This window comes from Solanum stenotomum, chromosome 9 (assembly GCF_019186545.1).
Source record: "Solanum stenotomum isolate F172 chromosome 9, ASM1918654v1, whole genome shotgun sequence".
NCBI lineage: Eukaryota > Viridiplantae > Streptophyta > Magnoliopsida > Solanales > Solanaceae > Solanum > Solanum stenotomum.
The window spans coordinates 18082404-18092316 of record NC_064290.1 but is presented as its reverse complement, the minus strand read 5'-3'; the positions used below and the strand labels follow the sequence as shown (position 1 = coordinate 18092316).

The window sequence follows — 9913 nt, the reverse complement described above, 5'->3', positions numbered from 1 at the left end:
TTTCATATGAAGATGATTTCTCTGAGAATGATATTCCTACTAAATCTAGTCCTTGTTAGGTGAACACCGAATTGGTAGAATTCTGCAAAAAGGAAATTGATAATTTGTTACAAAAGGGTTTGATAAAACCTTCAAAATCACCTTGGTCATTTCTAAACTAAAAATGAGTTTGTTCCAAACTGATTTTCGATTTCTAGGACATCATATTTGTCAAGGGAAACTTACCCCAAAGATCATTCGACTTTGCATCAAAATTTCCTGATGTTATCACTGATAGGACTCAATTGCAAAGATTTTTAGGAAGTTTAAATTACATATAAACTTTTTATAAAAATTTATCTCGTGATTTGACCCCTTTTATACGACAGGCTTAAAAAGGATCATAAATCACCTTGGACTGATAGTCATACCACTCTGGTAAAGGATATTAAACTTCGTGTTCAATCTTTACCATGCTTAACTATTGCTAACCCTGCTTGGCAAAAAACTATTGAGACAGATGCGTCTAATATTGATTATGGTGGGATATTAAAAGAAATTAATTCCAACAATAAAATGAATATTTGATCAGATTTCATTCTGGAAAATGGAGCGAGGCCCAGAAGAAATATGCTACGGTGGCTCATGAAATGTTAATCATCGTTAAATATGTTTTAAAGTTTCAGGATGATTTATATAATCAAAAGTTTTTAAGAAAAACGGATGCTCAATCTGTTAAGTATATGTTTAACAAGGATTTTAAGCATGATGCATCAAAATTGATATTTGCTAGGTGGCAGGCTAGTTAGTTCCTTTTGATTTTGAGATCCAACATAAAAAAGAAAATGATAACTCTCTTCCGAATTTTCTATCTAGGGAATATTTAAATTCATAATGAGTTTTTATACAATCTTCATTGATGAGAAAACTTTAGTTACTATTTTAAAAATAATTCCTCTTAATGAAGATTTGCAGGATTTTATGTGAAATTATCAACAATATTATTAGAGAAGATTTCTCTATACATGATTATCAAGAAATTATCGATATCGATGAGGATAATTATTACAGTGATAATAATGATACATCCGAATAAAACAAAGTGTTATGTTTGCAGGATGGACCCTCCTTGGATAACCAAGGGCATAGGTAGGGGAAATAATATAAGAAAAAGAGGAAGATCATCCTCAGGATCATCATATGGATCCTCTTCTAACACCCTAGTTATACAAATGGGAAGAAGGAGTTTGATAAACTCAAGAATTTCCCAAAATGAAGCGTCATCTTCAGCACATTCTTTAGTACATTTTCAGATTTTCCAAAAGACAACCCGTTATATGCACAACTACAGGATTATCTATCACAAAAGCAAAATGATACTTTTGGATCAATAACCAAAGAAGACAATGATGATATCAAGTCTTATGAAAAGGTAACAAAAAGGGAAATGATTTTTATTTTAAAAAACCCTGAAATACAGTCATACAAAATTCGATCATATTACGAAACCATTCTAATAAGCACTGATAGTGTTGAATTTCAACACTTTTCAGGCTACAATACAAGTGAGAGTGTTCAAAACTTTTTGAAAATGATAATTAAATAGATTATATATGTTGAAGATTGGAGTATCTCCACCATGAAAGAAAGACAGATCAGCCTAAACAAAATTGCTATGAGTTTGACATACTAGGACTATATTCAGGCCTTTGATAAACTCCTCTATTATAATAACGAAAGACATAAACATACGTGATTTATGAAAATATGTGCAAAGATATTTGCAGGACCAATTCCTAATTGGTTTTTAAATTGGTGGTCAGACCATGGACCAACTATAAAAATTTTGTTGGATCCCTTTCTCAAATTATATAAAGAATGGGTTAAAGTTTCACCAGACCTTAATGAGTGATACAATACAGATCATATACGTTATCTAGAGAAAATAGACTAGATTTACTTCTTCATTGAATTTTTCATCCATTGGATTCATAAATGGACCCAAAAAGTGGGATTCACCGAGGAACAAATTCCTTGCTTATACAAAACTTTTTATAATATTATTTGGGATAAATTGATGAAAAAGGATCCCAAAACAAAAAACGTTACATGGGCAAAAACTGTTGGATCTTTTTGCAAAAAGGATCCACGAATATGATATTACTCCCTAAAAAGGAGTAATTGTTGATAGCTCAGTCAGGACTATTGCCAGGAAAATCTCCGTTCAAGACGGAGATAAAGAAGCAATGATCAACAGCTATCTAGAAGAAGTCAAGAGAAGTCTGCTTCTCAACATCACTCAATACGAGAAATCGGACACTTCTATGAGAAATGAAACAAGCGAAGACGCTACCGATGATATCCAAGAACCTCAACCTGTTGAAACAACTACGTCAGAAGATACTCTGAAAAAGGCGAAGAATTTCCTTCAAAAATTAAAGAAAAAAGACAAATTATAAGGACATCTCTACAGTAAAAAGTCATCATTAACAGTAGATACAATGTGATCAACAGTAGATACACTATTTAGGGGACAGATGGGACCCAACAATACTGTACAAAGATTCTAAATGTTTTTTTCTATAAATAGGGCTGTTTTTATTTCATTTGGCAGCAGCTTAGAAACCCTTCTCTCTTTACTTTTCTCTCTCCAATTGTAAAGCTCTCAATTTGTAAAGTTTGAGTTCGCCGGATACTGACTGGAAGTAAATAAACTTGTATAGTTCTCTCATGGGCCTTGGAGTCGGCCATCGCTATAAGGTATTATTTGATTTCTGATTCATCTTTTAGTATTTCTTCGATTTGAGCCATGACTATGTCTGGCTAAAGATTCATATCTATGTCGGATAACTAACTTCACTTTTATATCTACCATGAAAGATCTAGACTTTATCAAAATATAAATAAATTTATATATGGTTTCTTGATTTGGTTCTGAGTTGGTGGTATAGTCAGATTCGATACTATTGTTATTGGCTTTATCTTTGTGACTTCGTCTAGCCAGCCGTGGTTCTAAGCCCGTTAAGGATAAAAAGGGCGCCTATACCCGGTTAGAACTCCTAGACACATGGGCTCAATAACAATATGTATTAAATCTTGACAGACCCCTTTCTCGAATAAAAGGATAGATCTTTCCATACAATCATCAAACTATATAAAAATTTGTATATATTTCGATTCAGATTTATTCTTTGAGTTCAAATGCTAAACTAGATTGAAGATGACCGATATATTTCAATAAAGTCTAGATCTTTCATGGTAGATATAAAAGCAAAGTTAGTTATCCGAAATAGATATGAATCTTTAGCCAGATATAGTCACGGCTCATATCGAAGAAATACTAATAGATGTAATCAGAAATAAAATAATACCTTATAATGATGGCCGACTCCAAGGTCTATGAGAGAACTATACAAGTTTATTTACTTCCGGTCAGTATTCGACAAACTCAAACTTTACAAATTGAGAGCTTTACAATTGGAGAGAGAAAAGTAAAGAGAGAAGGGTTTCTAAGTTGTTGCCTAATGAAATAAAAAACAACCCTATTTATAGAAAAGTAAAAAAAAGCATTTAGAATCTTTGTATAGTATTGTTGGGTCCCATTTGTCCCCTAAACAATGTATCTACTATTGATCAACAATGTATCTACTGTTGATGATGGCTTTTTACTGTAGAGATGTCCTTACAGTTTGTCTTTTTCATTTAATTTTCGGAGGAAATCCTCCAACTTTTTCAAAGTATCTTTTGACGTAGCTGCTTCAATAGGTTGAGCTTCTTGGATATCATCGATATCGTCTTCGCTTGTTTTACTTCTCATAGAAGTGTCCGATTTCTTGTATTGAGTGATGTTGAGAAGCAGACTTCTCTTGACTTCTTCTAGATAGATGTTGATCATTGCTTCTTTATCTCCATCTTGAACGGAGATTTTCCTGGCAATATGCCTGACTGAGCTATCAACAATTACTCCTTTTTGGAGAGTACTACCATAATTGTGGATCATTTTGGCAATAAGATCCAACAGTACTTGCCATATAACGTTTTTATTTTGAGATTATTTTTCATCAATTTATTCCAAAAATTATTATAAAAAGTTATGTATAAGCAAGGAATTTATTCCTCGGTGAATCACACTTTCGTGGTCCATTTATGAATCCAAGGGATGGAAAATTCAATGAAGAAGTAAATCTGATCTATTTTCTCCAGATAACATATATGATTTGTATTGTATAACTCATTAAGGTCTGGTGAAACTTTAACCCATTCTTTATATAATTTGAGAAAGGGGTCCGGTAAAATTTTTATAGTTAGGCCGTGGTCTGACCACCAATTTAAAAACCAATTAGGAATTGGTCCTGCAAATATCTTTGCACATATTTTCATAGACCACGTATGTTTATGTCTTTCGTTATTATAATAGAGGACTTTATCAAAGGCCTGAATATAGTCCAGTATGTGAAACTCATAGCGATTTTGTTTAGGCTGATCTGCCTTTCTTTCATGGTGGAGATACTCCAATTTTCAACAGATATAATCTGTTTAATTATCATTTTTGAGAAGTTATAAATATTCTCACTTGTATTGTAGCCTAAAAAGTGATGAAATTCAACACTACCAGTGCTTATCAGAATGATTTTGTAATATGATCCGGTTTTGTATGACTCACTCGGGAAATATAACCCATTTATTAGGTATCGCTGGAATATCTTCTAGGGTTCTTCTTTTCTTTGTATTTCAAGGTTTCCTACAAGAAATATCATTTCCCTTTTTTCTACATTTTTATAAGACTTGATATCATCATTGACTTCTTTGGCTATTGATGCAAAAGTTTCATTTTGCTTTTGTGATAGATAAGCCAGTAGCTGTGCATATAACGGGTTGTCTTCTGGAATATCTTCCAGATGTACTGAAGAATATGCTGAAGATGACGCTTCATTTTGGGAGATTCTTGAGTTTATCAAATTCCTTCTTCCCATTTGTATAATTGGGGTGTTAGAAGAGGATCCATATGATGATCCTGGGGATGATCTTCCCCTTCCTCTTGTATTATTTTCCCTACCTCTGCCCTTGGTTATCCAAGAAGGATCCATCCAGCTAACATAACACTTTGCTTTATTCAGATGTATCATAATAATCACTATAATAATTATCCTCATCGATATAGATAATTTCTTCATAATCATGTATAGAGAAATCTTCTCTAATAATATAGTTGATAATTTCACATAAAATTAATTCCTGAAAATCTTTATTAAGAGGAATTATTTTTAAAATAGTAATTAAAGTTTTCTCATCAATGAAGGTTGTATAAAAACTCATTATGAATTTAAATATTTCCTAGATAGGATATCCAGAAGAGAGTTATCACTTCCCTTTTTATATTGGATCTCAAAATCAAAAGGAGTTAACTGGGCCTGCCACCTAGCAAATATTAATTTTGATGCATCATGTTTAAAATCATTGTTAAACATACACTTAACAGATTGAGCATCCGTTTTTATTAAAAAATTTTGATTATATAAATCATCCTGAAATTTTAACACGCATTTAACAATGGTTAACATTTCATGAGCCACTGTAGCATATTTCTTCTGGGCCTCGTTTTATTTCCCAGAATGAAATCTGATCAAATATTCATTTTTATCGTTAGGTTTAATTTGTTTTAATATCTCACCATAACCAATATTAGACACATTTGTCTCAATAATTTTTTGCCAAACAGGGTTAGCAAAAGTTAAGCATGGTAAAGATTGAATACGAAGTTTAATATCCTTTACCAGAGTGGTATGACTATTAGTCCAAGGTGATTTGTGATCCTTTTTCAGCCTGTCATATAAAGAGGCCAAATCACGAGATAATTTTTATAAAAAGGGGATATGTAATTTAAACTCCCTAAAATTTTTTACAATTGAGTCCTATCAGTGATAACATCAGGAAATTTTGATGCAAAGTCAATTGATCTTTGAATTGGGGTAACTTTCCCTTGACAAATATGATGTCCTAGAAATCGAACATCAATTTGGAACAAACTCATTTTTAGTTTAGAAATGACCAACCATTTTGTATAACAATTTTCTTGAAGATATCAAGATCATTAATATGCATTTCAAACATTTTTGAGAATACCAAAATATCATCAATATAAGCAAATGATAAAATCCGAATATGGGTTGAAAATATCATTCATGATTTTCTGAAACTCAGATGGAGCATTTTTTAAACCGAATGACATAACATTCCATTCATATTGTCCAAATGGGACATTAAAAGTTGTTCTATAAGCATGCTCTTTAAATATTTGGATCTGTCAATATCCTGATATTAAATCAAATTTTGAAAATATATTAGCATCATATAATCTACACAATAAATCTCTTTTGTTTGGAATAGGATACCTAATCCATTTTAAATATTTATTTAAAGGTTTATAATTGATAACCAATCTAGGGACATCTCGTTCCCTTTCAGCAACATTGTTAACATAAAATGCAGTACAAGACCAAGGTGATTTTGAAGGTTTTATCAAACCCTTTTGTAACAAATTATCAATTTCCTTTTTGCAGAATTCTACCAATTCGGTGTTCACCTGACAAGGACGAGATTTAGTAGGAATATCATTCTCAGAGAAATCATCTTCATATGGAAGAGTAACAATATGCTTTTTTCTATTCCAAAAAGCACTGGGATGATCGGCACAAATATCAGTTGTAATTTGTTCAGAAATTAATTTCATTTTTTTCTGTACTTTGGTCAATTTCAAAGTATCAAATATATTTATACTAAACAATTCTAGTTGCAAAGAGTCAACATGCCTTTGTTTCATATTAATCAAAGCATTAATATCACGAGAAATAGGGTTAGTGATAAAAGTATAACTTATATCTCTATCTTCATAAGTAGCAATAAAAATTTTAGCATATATAAATGCTAGTGAAAGGACAAATAACATTTATAAAAGGGGTTCCAAGTATAATTGGATGGTATAACTGATTTTTAACCAAGAAAAAGAAATGCGGAACGCAAATTTTATTTTAGCAAATGCGAGTACTAGGCAATTTATACTTTATATCTAAAGCTTGTCTAGAAGCATATTTGACCATATGAGTTATTTTTTCAAAATATTTAGTAGGTACAAGACCTTCTTGAATACAACTAACATCGGCTCCACTATCAATCAGGGCAATATCAGTTATTGAAAAACTATTATCAATCAATAGGTGCATTTAACATACCATTTATGAGCAGTAACAATTTGCATCATTCCTAAAATCATACCTTGTCTATGATCAAGATTAAAAGGTTTTGCAAGAGTATTTTCTTCAACAATGTTTTTACCTTTGTTATTAACAGTTTCTATCTGAGTAAGTCTATGATCACAAATCATTTGATTTTGTTTAAGAGATTTAATCTCATTTTTCAAATTTTCAATTTCATTTTTCAAATCATCAAAGGAAGAATCTCTTGTAGGAGTAGTTTGTTTATTAAGTCTGTTATTAATTTCAGACAATGAATAAGGTGCAACATATTCAAATTCAAAATCATTATTTTGTTTTTCTGAAATTTTTGAAGAATTTGAACTAGCATTATTTGCAGCCAAATGAATAATTTTTTCTCGAAGATCATTATCAGTGACCTCCTTTAAAAGCTCTATCACATTATCAGAAGTAATAGTATTTATATTCAAATCTTGAAATTGAAATTGCAATTTATAAAATTCATCATTTTCACAAGAGTAAATATCAGCATGACAAGAATTGCAAACATTCATTTTATCATGCTGATAACTATCAGATATATCAAGCAAATCAACTCCTTCTTTAGAACCTGAATCAGAATCATAATCAGACTCAGAACCAGAAGTGTATAAGAAACTACAAACCTTATCATGAACCTCTTCATGAAGTTCTAGGAATTTCAACTTTTCAAGCTTACAATTCGGTGCTATATGACCGAAATTTTCACATCTATAGCACTTAATTTTAGCGAGATCTCGCTTGGACCTATTCTTGGTAAATCTATTAGACTTACGAAAAGCTTTTCTAGGGTCGCATTCTTCCTTAGATCTATATCTAGACCTCTTTTTCCTATAAGGTTTATTAGGATTGGAGTATCTAGAATCCCTATGTTTCTTCTTCTTGCTATTAGCAAAAGTATCAGGTAAATCGAACTGGGTACAAAAGTCTCCTAGCTGAGATCTTTCTTTAAGCTTATCCATCTTAAGCTGTCTAGATAACTTCAATTCATTGCACAAATTTATACCTTCTTGAGTGCAAACTACTATCAGCATACCATAAGTATAATCCTTATAAGGAATTTCACCACGATCATTCCTCAGAGTTTTTCTAACTCTTTCAGCAAACAAGGAGGGAAGGTCATTTATAAACTTAGCTTTCCAAAGTTCATAATTATTCTCGAGCAATTCCATTACCCTACTCATATAAGTATCTTTATACCATCTAAATTCTCCTTAAGGTTCTACAACGTAGACTATTTAACAGGGTACGAACAATCTCATACAGATTGGTAAATCTACCATTGAAATGTTCTAAAATGGTTAAGACTAAAGTATAAATAATGTCTTCTCTATTTTTCACTAGAGTCATGCCCAAGTTATCAACACATTCGTTATCAGCAATAACATTTATTATTGCTTCTTTTTGCTCAATACTCATATAATTATCCCACCAACCTCTGAGTTGGCCAGTAAAATCTGCAATAATCATTTTGCAAATATTTCTATCTGTATTTTTAACACTTTTACAAATAGTTTCATACATAAATATTCTATGATCGAGAATATCAGTCAAACCATCAAGTTTCCATTCAAAAATTTTAGACCCAATATAAGAGGTATTAGTCTGATTCCAGTCTTGTTCCTCTATTAACACATCTTGAGGAGTTGGTCTGGAAAAATAATAGACATGCATGCTAGGTTTATGGGCATACGTAGTATTACTATTCTTTTTAGGATAACCATTAAGTTTATTAAATTCTAAGGAAACAAAATTTTTAGAATCAAAAGTTTTTTCCATTTCATCAGCAAAATTGTTTGACAAATCAATAGGCTTTGCACCAAATTCAGGCAACTTTTTATCAAGAAGTTCTTCTAAATCATATAACCATATAAATTTAAAATCCCAAATCTCAGGGGCCTTTGCACATGAGTAGAAATAATATGAGCTTTTGAATTACCTTTAGAAGTAGAAGCCGTATTAGAAGTCTTTAAATCATTTTTTATTTGAATTATCAAAGCAGTTAATTTATCCAATTTTTTTTATCAAGAGAACTAATATGTTCACCCAAAACTTTAACATAAAGTCCCAAATAATTATTTTGAGAAATTAAATTATTTATTTCATTAATGTTGACTGCCATAACATTCTCCTCAACAAATTTTTGAAAGGCAGTAAAGGTGATACCTGTATTATTTGGTAAAATTAAAGATGACTGAGGTGGATAAACAACCTTAATAATATTACCAGATCCATCTTTATAAGATCATTCAAGAACGTTGATGAATAAAGGTAAATAAGCGGTTATAAATCAGGGTACAAAATACATAATTTGATTATGTAGAGCACAAGTCTCATAAAATTCTTGAGAAATATTATTCAAATCATTAGCACTATAAATGTCAAAAAACCATGTTTTAAACTAGTTCCATTTATCACTTGAAAATTCATTCTGAATGTACTTTCTTGCCAGTGAACCTGGACTTAAGTCTATTTGGTGTACAATCATCATTAAGTTTTATTAGGATCAAAATTCATTTCGGAAACAGAAGGAATATCATTATTAGAAATATAGAAGAATTATCATTAGCTTGAACAATATTCAAACGAGGGTCATTTTTATTTTATTAACAAGTTTATTTTGATCAGTAGATATAATAGATGGTATGGTATGTAAAGAATCAACACGATTACGAGCCAGACCA

At 31.1% G+C, this 9913-nt stretch overlaps 1 pseudogene; it reads right to left on the bottom strand.

Annotated features, from left to right (window-relative positions):
* Positions 1-456: 456 nt before the first annotated feature.
* Positions 457-9464, bottom strand: LOC125877325 (uncharacterized; annotated as a pseudogene).
* Positions 9465-9913: the final 449 nt, after the last annotated feature.